General features: G+C 37.0%; 1 long non-coding RNA gene across 1 annotated transcript; it reads left to right on the top strand.

Annotated features, from left to right (window-relative positions):
- Positions 1-5139: 5139 nt before the first annotated feature.
- LOC135086887 (uncharacterized) lies at positions 5140-15474 on the top strand. The gene is made up of 3 exons (XR_010260625.1): positions 5140-5222; positions 5829-5953; positions 15304-15474. It is a non-coding gene; the product is annotated as an uncharacterized LOC135086887 (long non-coding RNA).
- Positions 15475-18099: the final 2625 nt, after the last annotated feature.

Below are 18099 nucleotides of genomic sequence, written 5' to 3'. Positions count from 1 at the left end.
GGGAAGCAAAGTCGCAGCTAGAAGCAGGTAAGTAAACTAAGTAATTATTAATAAATTAAATTCGTTAACGAAAAACTTTTCAATATTCAAAAATCTTAATTTACACTGACCGACAAAATAATGTTAATTTAAACGGACTGTATGAATATTATTTCATTATTTTCATAATTGTAGGTATCATGCAACAGCGATCATTGTTCCAATATATTCATTAATGTGAATTTAAATAACGAAAATTTTATCACACTACGTGAATTACGATTCTCATAGCGACAGCTTTTGCATTAATTAAAAATATTTGTCATCACAAAGGAGTAATTAATTTGTGGACCGACGTACGTGGATAAAGAACTCCACTAATGTAAATGAAGCGACTTTACTGTAGATATTGATATGAGACATGAAAGATAAGCACGACACAAAGCAGCAAAGTTTTGCTGCATCAAGTAAAAGATATTAAATTAATTAATTAACATGATACGGAGAACTGCATCAACGTGTCTTCCCTTTGAACCTCCTCGTTACTAACAACATATTCGCAACATAGATTTTAAGCTGCTTACAGTCTTGCATTCACATAAATGCTATGTCGAAACAGGTAACGCAAGCGTACCTATGTTATTACAATCGTATCACAAATTCAGACGTAAACTAGCGTCTAATTTAACTAACGTAGCACGATAGCAAAATGGATATCAAAATAGATCCTAAACCGGTGCTAAGATTTAATTAAAAGACCACCTTTGAGAATTAAAGAAGAACGGTCACGCCCCATACAAAAAAAACCCAGACCCGACAGAAACGAGACATACCTCAGTTTTTTTGTCATGTCTTAATTAGTTAAATTATATATTTTTTATATTCGAAATCTATGTATAACACCAAAATATTACCCTTTGTTTTTGATTAGGCGTTATACAAAAACTAATACAAAATGCTTATTTATCACCAAAATTGGTAAATGTATGTACCTAAATGTCTATTACAGCTGCTATGGAATGTATCTAGGTGACCTGGAGATACAACCGGATTATACAGGATGGTTATACATATGGAACGATAAGTGATCTCACTCGATTATTTCTAAACTATACAAGATATGGGTCATTCTACGATAGGGTAGGTGAAAAGAAAAAAAAAGTAAAATCCACTTTTTTAATTATTTATGGTATCAAAAATATTTCTCTAACATAAAGAATCTTATAAAAAATAACGACAGAGATCAAACTTAATTAATCAATTTTAAAATGAACTTTTTTTAAATAATGAGATAGACAGAAGTGACCTTAAAATCGACAAATGTGACACTTTGTGTTGTAGGTCCTAAGAATTATAAAAATTAAAACAAAATCAAGCCGTAATATTATAACCTTTAACGTTAAAAACTAGTTCTCAGTCTCAAATAATTCAAGGTAATCAAAAGTTTAGAATTAAAAATATAAGAAAAAATGTCGTCAGAAATGTAAATCATTTCTGTCGACGAATCAAAACATAGCCTCATCACTAGACGATCACATTAAATGAATGCGTTTTTGTTTTACGGAATTAGGAAGATCGTCAAATTCTTCAAACTATGTCTCAGAAATGTTTTATATAAATAAAAAAAATGTTGCATGCAATACTTCATGCATGGCAATATTAACAGAGCGATCACAACAAATACGTTTCGTTCTACCGATTTTGTAATAAAATTTATAAAAATGTAAAAATATAGCACAAAAAAAATCACAAACTAATGTTTTTTATTTTGAAATCACTAATGTTTCATGTTATAAAAAGTAATTGCATTTGCAATTGCTCATTGCTAACAATCATGTTTTTATTGAATAATTTCCAAAGAACGAAACGCTCTTGATAGAATTGACCTAATATCGAGCCCTAAAGTCGTAATAATATGCTTAACTGGCAGATAAAAGATAAACAATCATGTTTCTATCTGACAGCGCCATTTTAAAATTCCTAAATAATTTAGACGGAAGCATGGATAATTGTAGTGCCACAATGTCACAGACAGATACGTACATCAAACACACAATAAAACACCCTTCTGTTTGAGTCAGGAATTGAAAACAATATTAAAAGCATGAATATATCATTTCTGTCGACAAAACTATAGACAAGTGTGACATAGACAGAAATGACAATTTGAAGTAATTTGTAAATTGTGGTTTTAATTTTGCAGTTAGATTGTAAATAATTTAGGCACAGTAAATAATTCCACATTTACTGTTATCAATTGTTATAAATTAAATTAAATTAAATTAAATTAGAGAGTAGTTAGGGTAAAAATAGTTTTCATCTTTGTTATAATCGTGATTGTATTAGGCATTGTCATTGAACTAGTATGCAGAAACGCTACCACCATGTTAACGGTCTTTGAAGTAACAGGCCATTCAGCTATTGAGAATTTGATCCGGTGGCTGCTGTGCGGCCGGCCGGAGCGCTCACTATTTTGTGGCTCACGCGTGTAATGTTCCTTATTCCGTTGAATTAAGGCTCACACACGAACACGTCAGTGTCACTTTGCCAGATCATGAAACCCAAGCCTCAGACAAATCGAATTGAAGAGCAGGGGGGAACATTGCAATTTCAATATTGAAATAAAGTATTGGATGGAAAATGGAAAGTCCATCATTGTAAATTAAAACTTCATCAGTGTACGCACGTGGAGATTCATCAAAGGCAAGGTGCAGCAATATTTAATTTAAAATGTCAGTTGTTTTATAATCTACTACAAAGGCTTCGAGAACGTCAAAGCTTCAAACTGGTATTGGATATGTGAATTACAAAAGATTTTACAGTCTGACACACAACAATTTTAAAATCAATCGCAGAGTGGAGCGGGAATGTATACGTGAGGTGCAATCCAAAGGGTTCAGAATGAATGCACAACTGCAAATAACAAATATTGAATCCAATTGCAAAACGCCAAATAACACCGTCTTATCTGTATAAACGCGACTTTAGTCAAATATTATTTTTAAATTTTTACCTGACTACGAAGGCAAAAGGAAGGGTTATGATTTTAAGTTATTGTCTAATGTGATGTTTGTATTTACGTATGTCCCTTTGTAGTGCCTACTCGTAAAGTATAAATCTGACTAATGAATATGGTGTCAATCGATTTAATAATATAGCCGGTACTTTAACAATTTAAGGAGTAAATTATTCCACAAGTTACAGTATTTTTCACTTTTAGTCGTCTATTTTGGAACCGTCGTCGATTTTTATTTTTTCACAGCACAGAGTAATGTCTACTACAAACTGAAATGAAAAATTATTCAGTACTTTCCGCTGCTTCCAATCAAAGTTTCAAAAGATGCAAACTGTACGAAAATGCATTTTCAACTGCCCTGAAAGATATTTTGTCTCTTGCTATAAATCTGTGCAAAGGCGTACTTAATTATGGAAAAAGCTGTGTATTTGTCTGTTTTCTAAAATCCAAATTAGATTTTGGAAACCTTTTTGTGCGCTCTGAAAGTGTTGATTAGAAGTTGCGTATTTCTTTAAAAAATAAGCGAGAGCGAGTCGGACTCGCGCACTGAAAGTTGCTTGATAGTCTTGATACTTTTTTTTCATAAGTTTGGCATGCACTATGCAGTCCATCTTAACCTTACAAATGTACCCAGGTGTCAAGTATAGTATAGGTCATATGCAAATGCAATAACCGTTATTATAATACCTGAAGCTAAATGCTTAGACACCTCACAGAAATTCCGCGTACCTACTCGTAGTAGGTAGGTAGGTTTCCCCGTATATTGCTTCATTTGTCCCCTACTGTATCTTTCCTAATCAGAATATTCAATGCATGCCTAACTCCACTAACTAAAATTAATTTACATGGACATCTGAGATTCTCGCTGCCTTTACGCTGCTTTTAGTTACGACTGTCCATTGCAATCTGATTGCCTTGAGCGCGGGCACGTATATGAGCTGGCTAATGAATATCATTCATGCCCCCGACATTGCCTGGGGATAGATGGACATAGGTAAATAAATCCAATTCTGAGCGACCGAGCACCTGTCGTAATGCGACGCTTTAAGGTCATGACGCATTTTTACGTCCGTGTACCCTCGAAGGACCTTTCCTGAAATAGGTACCTACCTATGAATAATTTTTATTTATTTATTTGAGTTAAGTGATGACCAGAGCTGAGTTGTACCATCTTATTTTAACCGTAACAACAACAATAACCGGTGATTTTTGTATAGAGTGACAGATTTGTGACGTTTGTCAAAGTTAAAGTAAGATGGTGCAACTCAGCCTTAAAGTTTCTTACAGGATGTAATAATTACGTCAAGAAAGTATACAAATCTGTTTATCATAAAATACCTGCTCTCTTTACCTCTTTACCTCTGTAACAAAGATAAACTTTCTAAGATAAAAAAATGTAACTATATAAGTATTTAATATTACAAAAAAGAAAATGTCTTTAATTTTAAGTACAGTTAGTGGAAAATAATTACCTATACCAACACGCTAATAAAAACCGGAAGCCTTTTTTAATGTCTGGGTGTATTGCATATGTCACTCCTGAGTATTTTCCACTTTTTTTAAGGTGTGATCGTCCAAATAGTCCGAACAGACTTAAATATTTAGGTGGACTAAAAAGGCGATATTACCCTAACGTATGTTCGAGATGGTAGTTTGCTAATCGAATGTGTTGGGAAGGCTGGATAACGTCATTGAGTGGCAAAAGTTTTTAAATAACACCGTGTTATAAAGCTGTTAAGGATTTAATTTGGAAATATTTCATGATGTAAAATTGTTATTTTGGATATAGACCTTACAACAGGGAAATAGGTATCTGTTATTTAGGTACTAATAAACAAAATGAGGTAATAAATGCACACTCAGACGCTGCCTTTACTATAATGGAGATTTGAACAATGCATTCAGAATATTATTCCCGTGAAATGAGAAGAGTCATTATTATTAAGTTTAATAAGCTTATAGACTGAACGTTTTTAATATGAACTTCAGTTCATTTAAATGATAAAACATATTATTGCTGTAGAGGTAGAGCTGTTTTTGTTTTTTCATATCGTAAAAAAATATTTGGATTGATTTGACAATCCTCTTTTCGTCGAAGCTTTAAAAACTATTTCTCTGTGGTGCGAAATGTTTAAATGTTTGGTGTCAAAAGCCTGTCATGTTAATATTTTGCAAACACGAAAAGTTTATTTGTTTTGTTTTGATAACTGCAGGATTCTGATAAAATGTAAGTATTTGTATAACTTACAAAATATTTTATTTATCACTTATATTGAGGGTATTTTTCGAAGAAACTTATCTCTCAAAAAATGCTCAAAAATTGTAATTTTTAGAACCATGAACTTGAAAGACAAATTTTAATGTAATGACCACCCGGCCCCTTTAATAATGGTTAATTAACACATAAATAATGAGTAAGTACTTAAGACTAGTGATACTGACTATCTATAAAGAGTAGAACATTAAAATAGTCCTTAGTTTCTATCCAATCGGAAATCAGTTAAGATCTTGTTACGATACTAATGATATCGATAATGAGCAGGTCAATCGAGGGACGCCACTAATAGCACCCCTTAGGCCATGAGCTACCAAGCTGGTTTCGCTTTTCATCAGACTCTGCCCCTGTGAGTTCAGACTTAAGCTTCAACCACACCAACGCGTGCAGATCGCCATCGCCGGCGCGATCATAGGCTAATGACAGGTCGCGCGACCCATGACAGTCCGAACGACTAGTCATTGGCCTATGATCGCGCCAGCGATAACGATATGCACGCGTTGGTGTGGTTGAAGCATAACAATGAGTACACTCAATAGCTGGAATGGTTAATTTCAGAGCTCACAATGGGGTGTATGCTGCGCAGTGACTTGATGACGCTGTGTGATATGTATCTCCAACGAGAGGCCGGCTTTGAGACTCTCTCGCAACTTGGCGAGATGGGCTGTGTCCAGTTTTTGGATGTAAGTATTAACCTTTTTTATTTAACAAGTTTCCTTCATAAACTTCCAAAGTTCGAGTATATTTAGGTGTCTTGTGGACATAGAGACCTCAAAAAATGTAGGAAAACCCGTCATAGTCACATAAATTGTCATGTCACGTGGACGTTTTATTTTTAAGAATTTAACCTCAGGAATTTACGTAATATCCTTAAAAATACAGTTGGTACAGTTAAATTGCGTCTTTTACATTATAATTAAACATACTATTAATCTCTTAATAAATACTTTATAAATATAATTAATCGACTCCTTTCAATAACACTATTACCAACTCTATAACCCTATCTGTCAAGTCTACCCAACTATAATTGATCCTTATTAAACAACCATCAATTTTAATCTTTTAATACAATTAGCTGAGAGATATTTATTTCCAAATTATTCTAGAACATAGTCACAAAACTTAAATTAGGTTCTGGCGGAACTAGAAATACTACTTAGCAAATTCCAGGTAAAGTTTGCAAGGCAAATATTTAATGCAATATTCTCACCTCGGTATAAATAAAGGTTTCTTTTGTTAGTCTTGTAAATTCCGTAAACAAGAAAGGCCTTCTATTCAACACTACTCTGGGAGCTCACATACGAGCAACAGTATATCGGCAACTTAAGTCGGCGACAGTCGCCGACAATCGCTGACGACAGATATATTTTGTCGACCACTTTACGATTATCCAACTGAGTAGCTATCTTAATAAATAGAGGTCAAAATAAAATTTACACATTGCCGGTGGGCTTGCAGGTATTCTATAAAGTATGTAATGGAAAATAGTATTCATAATTTTAGTAGTATAATCTGTTAAAAGTCGCGGGAGGAACCTGGATGCGGGCAGCGCAGGACCGTTCATTGTGGAAACCCTTGGGGGAGGCCTTTGGAGCAGTGGACGTCATTTGGCTGAAACGAACGATATCCGTTAAGCTAGCACCCATTTATAACAAGCATATTAATTGCTTAATTTGGGGCTAGAATGGCACTGTGTGAAATTGTCCACAGATGTTTATTATTTATTTTATACATTGCTTAAATACTCCAGGCATTCTTTAGATTACAAGTATAGTATAGAATACCTGAATTATAATTCAGGTTCACACTGCCGGTAATATGAATATGTTATGAAGCTGACCGTCACCTACCACTATCGCAAGCCGTCGCCGACGTAATGTCGCTCGTCTGTGAGCTCTCTCTTATTGTTAGATAGATCCCCAGGTGTCTCAGTGGCACAAAACAGGAGTGCGGTGTACCTAGGTGGCTTATTTTGATACGATTTGTGAGGACAACTCGCACGTGAATCAAAGTATGTTAGGGGAATTGTTCAGAAGTGAACACGGAAATTTTAAGACGCTTACATCTGTGAAGGTAGTGCTTGTTTTCACTAAGATGTTAAGCATTTGTGGAACAATGAAGCTAATTTTTAATGTCTTGCCATGTTGGAAACTTTAACGATGTGTACAGGGTATTCAGTGCATACTATGCACAAAATACATTCATGACTTGGTGTGAAGAAATGGTAACTGAACTTTTTAATAAAATTCAGGGTTCGTTTTCTTTTTTTTTTCCATATACTATAAGGCTGGGTTGCACCATCTTACCTAATTATAACAAACGTCAAAAGTCTGATAAACTCCAAACAAAAACATCAGTGATGGCTAAAGTTACTGTCAAAAGTAAGGGTGGTGGTGCAACTGAACCTTAAAGTTCAGAGAGAGAGCGCAGCTGTAACAGATCGTGTGGCTATCGCCACAATATTCTTTCAGTTGTTATTAATTAATACCTACCCAAGGGGTTAAAGAAGGGGGGTTATAAAGTACCTAATTCATCTAAAAGTATCGTGAGGGTTACAATGACTGAAGTTTCAACCCTGTTATCGGATTTTGTGATCCTCCATACGCCTCAGACTTGGTTTCATTCAACCGGCAACGGCTTAGCGTACCCTCCAAAGCACAAAATCACAGGAGTAGTTTATTTTCTTACAATGAGGGTTTTCGCTATTGAAAAATCCGCCAGATGGCAATACGTCGACGCGAGGTCCAAATGCTGCATGATTGGTTATTTTTGACGTGACATTGACAGATATGTCAAAATCCACCAATCATGCAGCATTTGGACCTCCCGTCTACGTATTGCCACCTGGCGGATTTTTCAATCGCGAAAACCCTCATTGGTTGATTTAAGTCTGCCATGGCCAAGCAAAAGTGGAAATAAATGAATGAAAAAATATACAGCACAAATGGATTTTATGTCCCTCGTGGAAATAAAACCTAGACAAAAAGTGTCCAACAGATTACCAAAGGCGTATTTTGTTATGAATTAACCTTGTACCATCCCACAGTTGGGAAAATTATCTCAATCTCACCCACAGATTCCTATTAATAGTCATTCGACTCTCAGTCCCTACAAGTTTGATCAAATCGTCTCACCATCTGTATGGTTTGTAGGGCCATACATTTATCTAAGTAGAGTTGAAGTTAGTTGAAGTCGAGTTGAAGAGCACGTCGAGAAGAATAGATCTCCAAAGTTTAAAGTTTATATTGTAGTAAAATACTGACAGAGTTATCGTGGCAAATCTTTTCTTGAGTAGTAGTGTTACGTGGGATGGTTGTTGACGTACTGAGTTATAATAAAGAAAAATACTTAAAATAGTAACTAACGCGCGCCCAAAAAGTAGGACGCAAACGTAAGCGTAAAAGTAAGTGCAATGTACGATGGCTTGCCCGTACATTGGCAACCCGAAAAGAAAATAAGATAAACTAGGAAGTAAAACTATCAAGATTAAGATATGCCATTACAAAGCAAACAATTTTTTAAATACTAATCGTCAAAACTAAAAGTAACGTGGTTCTTCTTTGGTGCCGCAGTAGCAGGCGTTGGAGGCCGGGACTCGCGGGGGCGCGGCGCCGGCGGCTGGGCTGGGGCTGTGTGTTCTTGACCCACCCCGTAGTGTGTCTTTATTTCTTCCAGTTCAAATGCTTCATTTGTATGAGTTGTCATGCCGTTGTGCTTGGTACGGTAAGAGTTGACAAGTTTTCTGGTAATCCATACACTCATTCCAATTATTGCTGCACTGAGGAGTGCATAGCATATGGTGTATTGATGAATGTCGTGATTGGAAATAGATGTGGGTAAAACTTCGTTTTCATGCAGGGAATGTAGTCGCTCGTCAATTTCTTGAAGTTCAGTATCATGTGTTTCTCGGAGTACTTTCCATGACACATTATGGCGAGTTAATTGGATAATGTTGTTTGCCGTAGAGTTGAGAGTTGGGATTTCGGAGTAGTGGTCGATGTTAATAATTTTGCTGTTGTATTCATTGTGCGAGTGAATAGTGAAGTCCTTGGATTGTAGTACACATCCTTGCGCTAGGTTTACTATTCCAGATGACGTCATAGAGTGCGACGTCACGTCAAAGTTGCAAACCGTGCGCAAAGTGCAAGCCTCGCAGCAAACGGCCAGCCAGCTGTTCGCTTCGTGTAATTCGATCCAGGCGTCATTGCACGACGCTGGCCTGACGTCACAAGTTGTCCCCGAGCTGTGACTCAGTAACTTAGCCTCGCACGGAGCATTGTAGTTATGCAGGTTGAAAATAGGCACATTTTTGTAACATAGATAATTATCTGTTTTGACTTGAGTACACAACTTCAAATCAGTTTCTGTAACAGATATGTAGGTGTTCTTGTGGAAGTTGACAGCAATGTATTGAGATTGCAGGTTTATAATTGTTGTACCCTTTTCAGTCTTGACAGGCAGTGGAATCATCTTGTAGATGAGGAAATCTTCGTCTGAAGTGAGTGGAATGTGAACTTCAAACAAAAAGTAATCTGAAGTAACTCTTGCTTTTGCATACAGTAGTTTGTAGACTGTTTTGATGTCTTCTCTTATGTTTTCCACAGGTAAGGTTAATGATTTCGGCAATTTTCCAGAAATGTCATTAAGTTGGTCAATCAGGTTTACTGGAGTAAGTAAGTGCACGTCCATATGTCCTTTATAGACGTCAGTGAGTGTGTCGAATAGCATGTCTTGCATAACTCGCATATTTTTAATGAGTAAATATGCTGTCAGTGACGCTGAGTTGAAATAACTAGTGGCCATCATGGCTTCCATAGTTGATTCGATCTTGGCTAAGTTGGTGTCAGTTTGGTTCATGTAGCCTTCCATCACGGAGACTTGGCGATTTATGTTGTCTTCAGTTTTCTTTATTACATGTGGAAGTCTGGATCTGCGAGCTTCAAGTTTTCTAAGTGTGGCCATTCATTTGGCTCAAATGACGAGTTTGGCAATTTGTTAGTGAGCTTTTTCATTACGAGGGCTTGTACCTCAAACTCGTAACTGGAGTAAATGGACTTGCAAGACAGATTTAGACGTCCTTTGCAGTCTCCAGAAACAGATCCTACTCCTGTTATGGTTGCGTTCAGACGCTTCCTAGGCAGACGTAGCAGTTGCGCCGCCCTTTCAGTAATTAAGTTCACTTGCGAGACTTGATCTAGTAAAGCTCGAAGTTTAATTTGAGTGCCGTTTGTAGACAGCACTTGCAGCTGTACAGTTGGCAGTAAGATCTCCACATCTTCCGTCGATAGATGATTGGAAGATGGTTGAGAAGAAGTTGAAAGTCGTGGTTTTGAGCTAGTTTCGTTCGATGTTTTAGTTGTTGGTGAATATTTCTTTGTAGAGTTGTGCAATAAAGTGTGGTGTCGCATGTTGCATTCTTTGCAAGTTTTTGTAGAATTGCATTTGTCGTTGCCGTGCCTGTATAAGCAGTTTTCGCACAAATGCAGTTTTGCAACAGTGTTATTGCGTTGAGTGGGGTTCATGTCGATGAACTTTGGACATTGCATCAACACGTGATTCTCGTTACAGTTTGGGCACTTTCCATAAGTAGTGTAATAAGTTTTCTTAGGTTCGTTGTTGTATTTCTTGAATGAATAGTTTCTCTCGTTAGTATTCCACGATGTAATGTTTCTGTTTGAAGTTGAAGTCTTCGTAAAAGTATGCTTCTGATTTTGAGTACCAAAAGCTTCTTTTTTGGTGTTTTTCATGGACTCGTAGGCCATGAACTTGCACTCGAGAAATTATAGAAAGTCGTTTAGTGGCTGCAATTCTCTGTGGTCTTGTAGTTCTTTCATGTATTCCGAGTAAGTACTTCTGTCAAGTTTTAGTGACATCAGGTGGACAATAAGTGGGTCCCACGTAGTCGTGTCAATGCCAATGTTTGTGATTCCATTCAAACATTCAGTGATGACGTCGTGCATCTTTTTCAAGTTGTAGCTCTCAGGATTTTATATAGTAGGCAAGTTGAGCATGGTGTTGATGAAAGATGTAAACTGAAGGCGTCGGTTTCCATAGCGTTGCGTTAGTATCTCCCAGCATGAGTTGTAGTTGTCGGCACTGATACTGAGATGCTGCACTATGCGCTCTGCCTCGCCTCTCAGTTTAGATTTGAGATGCTGCATCTTCTGAGAGTTGTTTATCATTGGATTGTTGTGAATGGTTTCCATGAAAAGATCTTTAAAGGAAATCCATTGAGTATAGTTGCCAGAAAATTCAGGTATTTCCATTTTCGGCGCTGATGTTTCGTAATGCACAGTCGACCATATTCTTGAGTTTAAAACTCGTCGGATGTCGTCATACTTGTCTTCCATTTCGACAAATATGTTGTAGTATTTGTCATTAGAGCCCTTGTACTTAGCTTCTAATTCCCAATGTAGTTTGTCAATATCTTGCCACTTGGATTTTAGTATAGAGAGATGGTCTTGAAGCTCCCACTTCTCTGTGATTGTTTTGAGGTCAATTTTGGACATAGCACGGTCAAGAGCCTTGAAGTTACACATTTGTTTTTCCAGCAGTGAGTTTGAAGATGAAGTTTCATCCGAGCTGTCCTCCAGCATTCCTGATAGGTCGAATTCCAGAGACTTGGGCTCAGATAGTTTTTTCAGTAAGCTCTCCATGCTTGTTTTAGTAGTTTCGTAAAGTTGTTTCGTATTCTCGTAGATGTTTTCGGTGAAGTAGTTGATGTTCTTGTCTTCGAACGTTTCTAGTAGTATTTATGTCGTGCACTGAAGTCGCTCCACTGTGCCTCGAGAGACTCCAGTCGTTTAAGTAAGTATTCTTGGTTTTTTCGGTTTTCGCTGTCTTTCTTGTAGTTAGAGCAGAGAGTTTTGATGTTGTTGAAACACTGTTGTTGTAGTTCCAGCATGATGTTGTTGAAGTAGTTGATTGTAGTTGTAGAAGTTGGATGAAGTTTCGTAAGTAGTTCGTAGCTTAGTGATCTGGCACGTAGTTGACGGTGGCAGATGAAGCTTGGTGTTGGTTCGTTCCAGGAGGTAGTGCAAGTACGTGATAGGATTCCTCTGCGATATGTGCGCCTTCTCAATTGATCTGGGGATTTCCTCTTCCGGAAGGCCAGTCAACCGATTCGCTACCGCAGATTTATCACTGATCACACACTGTACACTTCACTGGTGAATTTATACTCGAAGGACCATTAAATGTATGGTTTGTAGGGCCATACATTTATCTAAGTAGAGTTGAAGTTAGTTGAAGTCGAGTTGAAGAACACGTCGAGAAGAATAGATCTCCAAAGTTTAAAGTTTAATTGTAGTAAAATACTGACAGAGTTATCGTAGCAAATCTTTTCTTGAGTAGTAGTGTTACGTGGGATGGTTGTTGACGTACTGAGTTATAATAAAGAAAAATACTTAAAATAGTAACTAACGCGCGCCCAAAAAGTAGGACACAAACGTAAGCGTAAAAGTAAGTGCAATGTACGATGGCTTGCCCGTACACCATCTTTTATGTGCGATCTCTTTGGCGGTAACCGTCTGCCACTAGTCGTATGACGTGAATGTTTAATAAGTTCTAAATGTAACGAACTCCTAACAACATTGAACAAGGTTGGGAAATAGTTGTTGCAGAATCATTCGGTACCATTTCGGTTAGCCTAAGCACTAAAGTTAATGAAAATAGCTCAAAGCGGAATGCTCTCACTGGTTCGGACTAACAAATAAATGAGTCCACGAGCACTGGACTTTGCTTGGCCATGTGGATAATCTTGAAATTAATAAGGATATAGCTTTCAAACCACTAATGTTAACTCCGAACAGCCATTTCAATTCAGCAAGTAAAGTTTGTCACTGCCAAGTTTTCAAACTAGTTGGCATGAATAGTGTAAAGGAAAAAGAAAAAATACGAACCCTGCATTTTTAAGTAGAAGTTTGTGGGTACGAACTAAATACCAGTATTTTAGTCCATGAAATGAAGAAAATGGTTCTAAAAACATTTTGCACAGTGTTAAAAATGTTTGTTCGAATTTTTATTCTCTTGCTGTTACCTACCAGGTATAACCTATTTACAATTTATCTGACTGATAAAGATACTTGTAATAAGCTAACTTAGCTTAATAAATATTGTTTTAGGTCAGCCTTAACCACATTAAATTATTTCAACTTATATTACAATTAAAATTACTTATAATTCAGCTAAAAACAAAGTTGAAGATTTTTGTTTACTGACGCGACACGTGGAAGCTATTAGCTTACTAAGCCTCTATTAATAGATTAATCTATTGGAATATTTCACGAAACATGAAATATTAAATTATTATGGACAATAAGGTCATGCTAATTTATTAGAATAATAACCAAAAGATAAGGAACACGAGTCACCCAAAATACTCCGTGCCAATTATTTTGGTAACTTAGTAATTTTAATTATTACTAGCGGCCGCCCGCGACTTCGTACGCCTGGATCCCATTTTACCCCCTTCATCTATCTTACGCGGTTTAGATTTTTTCATACAAATGTTTTTTCCCGCTAACTCCCGTTCCCGTTGGAATTTCGCAATATCCTGTTGTAACTAAGCTTTAAGTTTACTAAGAGACCTTCATGCCAAATTTCAAGCGTCTAACTTAAGCGGTTTAGATTTTTCATACAAAAGGATTTTCCCGGTAATTCCTGTTCCTGTGGGAATTTCGGGAATTCTTTTCTTAGTGCACCTCTACGGTACCTAAGCTACGTCCCTTATAAATTTCAAGTGCCTACGTTTAGCCGTTTAGGCTGTGCGTGGGTATGTCAGTGAGTCAGTCATACAAAAGGAATTTCCCGCTAATTCCAGTTCCCGTGGGAATTTTGCAATATCCTGTTGTAACTAAGCTTTAAGTTTACTAAGGTACCTGCATGCCAAATTTCAAGCGTCTAACTTACGCGGTTTAGATATTTTCATACAAATGTTTTTTCCCGCTAACTCCCGTTCCCGTGGGAATTCCTAAGTATCCTATAACCTGCCCAGGAGTATGAAGAATAATTGTACCAAGTTTCGTTAAAATCCGTCGAGTAGTTTTTGTTTCTATAAGGAACATACAGACAGACAGACAGACAGACAGACAGACAAAAATTTTACTGATTGCATTTTTGGCATCAGTATCGATCACTAATCACCCCCTGATAGTTATTTTGAAAATATATTTCATGTACAGAATTGACCTCTCTACAGATTTATTATAAGTATAGATGTCAGGATAATGAATTGTTTTGACTAAATACCTTTAAGTGCTAATAGAAACATATTTATTTTCCTATTATCTGTTTCTGTAGTTCCACAATGACACTGTTTATTAAGAAATCCATTATATACGTTTTCTTGACAAAGAAGAAAATTACGAAGGCCCCGGACGCAATTCCATTTCTAATAAACTTGTGTGTGTTAATGTTTAAGTAATAGACTTGGGAACTTGAAAGAATTGTGATTTTACAAAAGAGCTTTTTATAATTAAACTCTGTAAAAAATACTATAAAATTACTTCTACGACTGTTTCTCGGCGTCGCAAAGCTACTTAGAGCTTAGATAGTGAATAAAGTACGCGCTTACTCTTAGGTCATAACTGAAACAAATCGCAGAACATGATGCAAAGCGCGCACACAATAGTCAAAATATATACTACTTGCGTACTACGGTACAACATTAAAGGATGCGCTATTATCCTTGTCATATTTTCATTTTTAAGCCAGTGAATTTAAGGGTGCTCTTCCTCTGTGAAACGGATTTATCATGCTCTTGTCGTTTTAAAATAGGCGCGGGCGCGGGCGCGGGCGTCGTATTTATAAAGACACAGAGCCACCACTTTCTTTTTAACTTAAGTGTGTTTTCACCATCAATCCCTAATTTTTAATTGACCCCTATGGTAACACATAACAGGAAATTGGTTTTCATAGGGTTCACATAAAAATTAGGGATTGATGGTGAAAACGGGCATTAAGCCTACTGCCATCGTAAGGAAGCCCCTTAATAAAGCAAATAACACATTTCTCATAAAATCTCTTTCAGTTAAATGCAGATGTGCAGCCCTTCCAAAAACAATACGTAGCGGACTTGTGTCGATGCGCGGAAATGGAGCGCAAACTGCGCTACATGGAATCTGAAATGATTAAAGATAACATAGAAGTTGTTAGACATGACAAAGAACCTCGAGCCTTGCACCCGAATGAAATGCTACACTTTGAGGTAATGCCACAGAATAATAATAAGTAGGTACTTCGTACAGAAGATTTTCTTCGTGAAGGTATTTAAAAAAATGTATGCTCAATGTCGTTAACAATAATATTACACCATAATATTATTATGGTGTAATTTAGCTTTTCTCAAGAGTCGAGCACCATTTTGTTGACAAAAATCAGTGATCGGTACTGCGCTGAAGCCATAGGGCTGACTTCGGTAAAATGATGTGTGACGTGAGGTGCCAAACTGCGGAAAATGGTGGAGGAAATGCATGAATAAGCATGAATATATTTTTTGTTTCTATTATTATTCAGGCAGTTAAAATACTGCACAGTATTAATTACACCACCGTTTTTTTTTCTACTTTCCATCAAACATGTTTATTGTCTTTACAATGCAAATGGGTCCAGATGGGTGTCCTGTCGATTAAATATCCCAGTAGGTGCCGTCGCGCGTGTTTTGTTTTCCATGCAAACTCGCGGAGATGAACAGGCCTGGTAATGCTTTAAGGCTTGGTATTTCTGCTAAAGTAGGTATTTCGCGCTGTCAAAATCTGCGCGCGCAATACTTCGCCGAAGACAGCGCGCCAAAGAGCTCTCGCGGCTACACAGTATAGAAATACGCAGTTGGTTAGGTTAGGTTGACTTCCTTCCGTTCAAGCGTCATACTCACAGCACTTACTAATACAAATCATATCCAAGTGATACAAATTAAAACAACTTTCAAAATTTTTGTATTTTATATTTTAGAATCGAATAAATATAGAATATAACTGCCAAAGTAAACACGGTTCAAAGAGGCGTGGCGTCACCCGACCTTCCGGAAGTTCCGCGCCGGCTAAAAGAATTTCAAGATTACGTCACCCGACCTATCGGTAGATCCTCGGGAGCTTGAGCGATTGGAAAAACATTTTATGATCAGTTACTCGTAGTAGCGATTATTTAGCTTGGATAATAAATTATAGTTGTTGCAATTCACAAAGCTTTGCATGTGGTTAATTACATTAATCAGTACACGCATCAATTTTGTTCAGTCTTTTTGTTTATTAATAAATAAAAATATCATACTGAAATTGCATACATATTTGTTTGTATTGGTCTGGGTGTTTTCTTTCCATAATTTATGTATAACGTATGTACGGGGCTCTGTATCGAAAATCACTATGAGCAATAAGCATCACACACGGTTACCTGGAGTGCATTACCGCAGCAAAAAGCTTGCCATCTTAAATGAACGGTATAATATCGAGGTTTCGTCAGTACAGTTGCGAACAAAGGTGTTTGTGTAGTGTAGTTGAGTTGAGAGGTCAGATTATTGAAATAATAAAACGAACATTTAATCTTTTAAATACATTTTAAAAATAATTTATATCACAGATAACAATGAGAGGATGACATTGCAAGGTGGTGCCAGTCCAGTCTTAAATCCGTTGACATCTGCTGCATCTGCCATCTTTTTGGCTAGAAGATTCTTCTATCTTGCAGCTTAGACCTTTAGCTACAGACCTTAGACAGTATTTTTGAAACATTCTTACGCATAGAGGAGGAAGGGACGCTCTAGAGAAGTGGTTCTTAACCGGTGGTCCGCGGACCACTGGTGGTCCCTGGAGGCATTCCAAGTGGTCCACGATGTGCACTTGCACACCTTGGTCAAAACCACTTTTAACTGATTTTTGCAGTCAAACTGGTTTTGACCGATTATGAGGTGGTCCCTGACAAGACAAAAATTTGGTAAAATGGTCCCTCATGACTTAAAGGTTAAGAACCACTGCTCTAGAGACTCAAAACTACAAGGATACACATGAACTCCAGTTTTAAATCCGTTGATATCTGCTGCATCTGCCATGTTTTTGTAAGATTCTTCTATCTTGCAGCTTAGACCTTTAGCTACAGACCTTAGACAGTATTTTTGTGAAAATTCTTATGCATGGTGGAGGAAGGGATGCTCTAGACACTCAAGTCTACAAGGAGTCACATCAACTCCAGTTTTAAATCCGTTGACATCTACTGCATCTGCCATCTTTTTGGTTAGAAGATTCTTCCATCTTGCAGCGTAGACCTTTAGCTACAGACCTTAGACAGTATTTTTGTGAAAATTCTTACGCATGGTGGAGGAAGGGACGCTCTAGACACTCAAGTCTACAAGGAGTCACATCAACTCCAGTTTTAAATCCGTTGACATCTGCTGCATCTGCCATCTTTTTGGCTAGAAGATTCTTCTATCTTGCAGCTTAGACCTGTAGCTACAAACCTTAGACAGTATTTTTGTGAAAATTCTTACGTATGGTGGAGGAAGGGACGCTCTAGAGACTCAAGTCTACAAGGAGTCATATGAACTCCAGTTTTAAATCCGTTGACATCTGCTGCATCTGCCATCTTTTTGGCTAGAAGATTCTTCTATCTTACAGCTTAGACCTTTAGCTACAGACCTTAGACAGTATTTTTTATTATTTATTTTTGTCAGTGTGCTCTTCTAAAGAGTGTAAGACGATTGTATGTAAGTACTATTAAAATGTAATTTTAACTCATTGGTTTTGTCTCATATTTGAGGAATGTACTATGTATCATGAGTAGAGTCTTCGTTTAAAAGGATGCGAACGATTAAAATTTCAATAGGTAGACAAAA

Source organism: Ostrinia nubilalis, chromosome Z (assembly GCF_963855985.1).
Source record: "Ostrinia nubilalis chromosome Z, ilOstNubi1.1, whole genome shotgun sequence".
Lineage (NCBI taxonomy): Eukaryota > Metazoa > Arthropoda > Insecta > Lepidoptera > Crambidae > Ostrinia > Ostrinia nubilalis.
The sequence above is the reverse complement of the archived record's forward strand: the minus strand, read 5'-3'. Positions and strand labels throughout refer to the sequence as shown.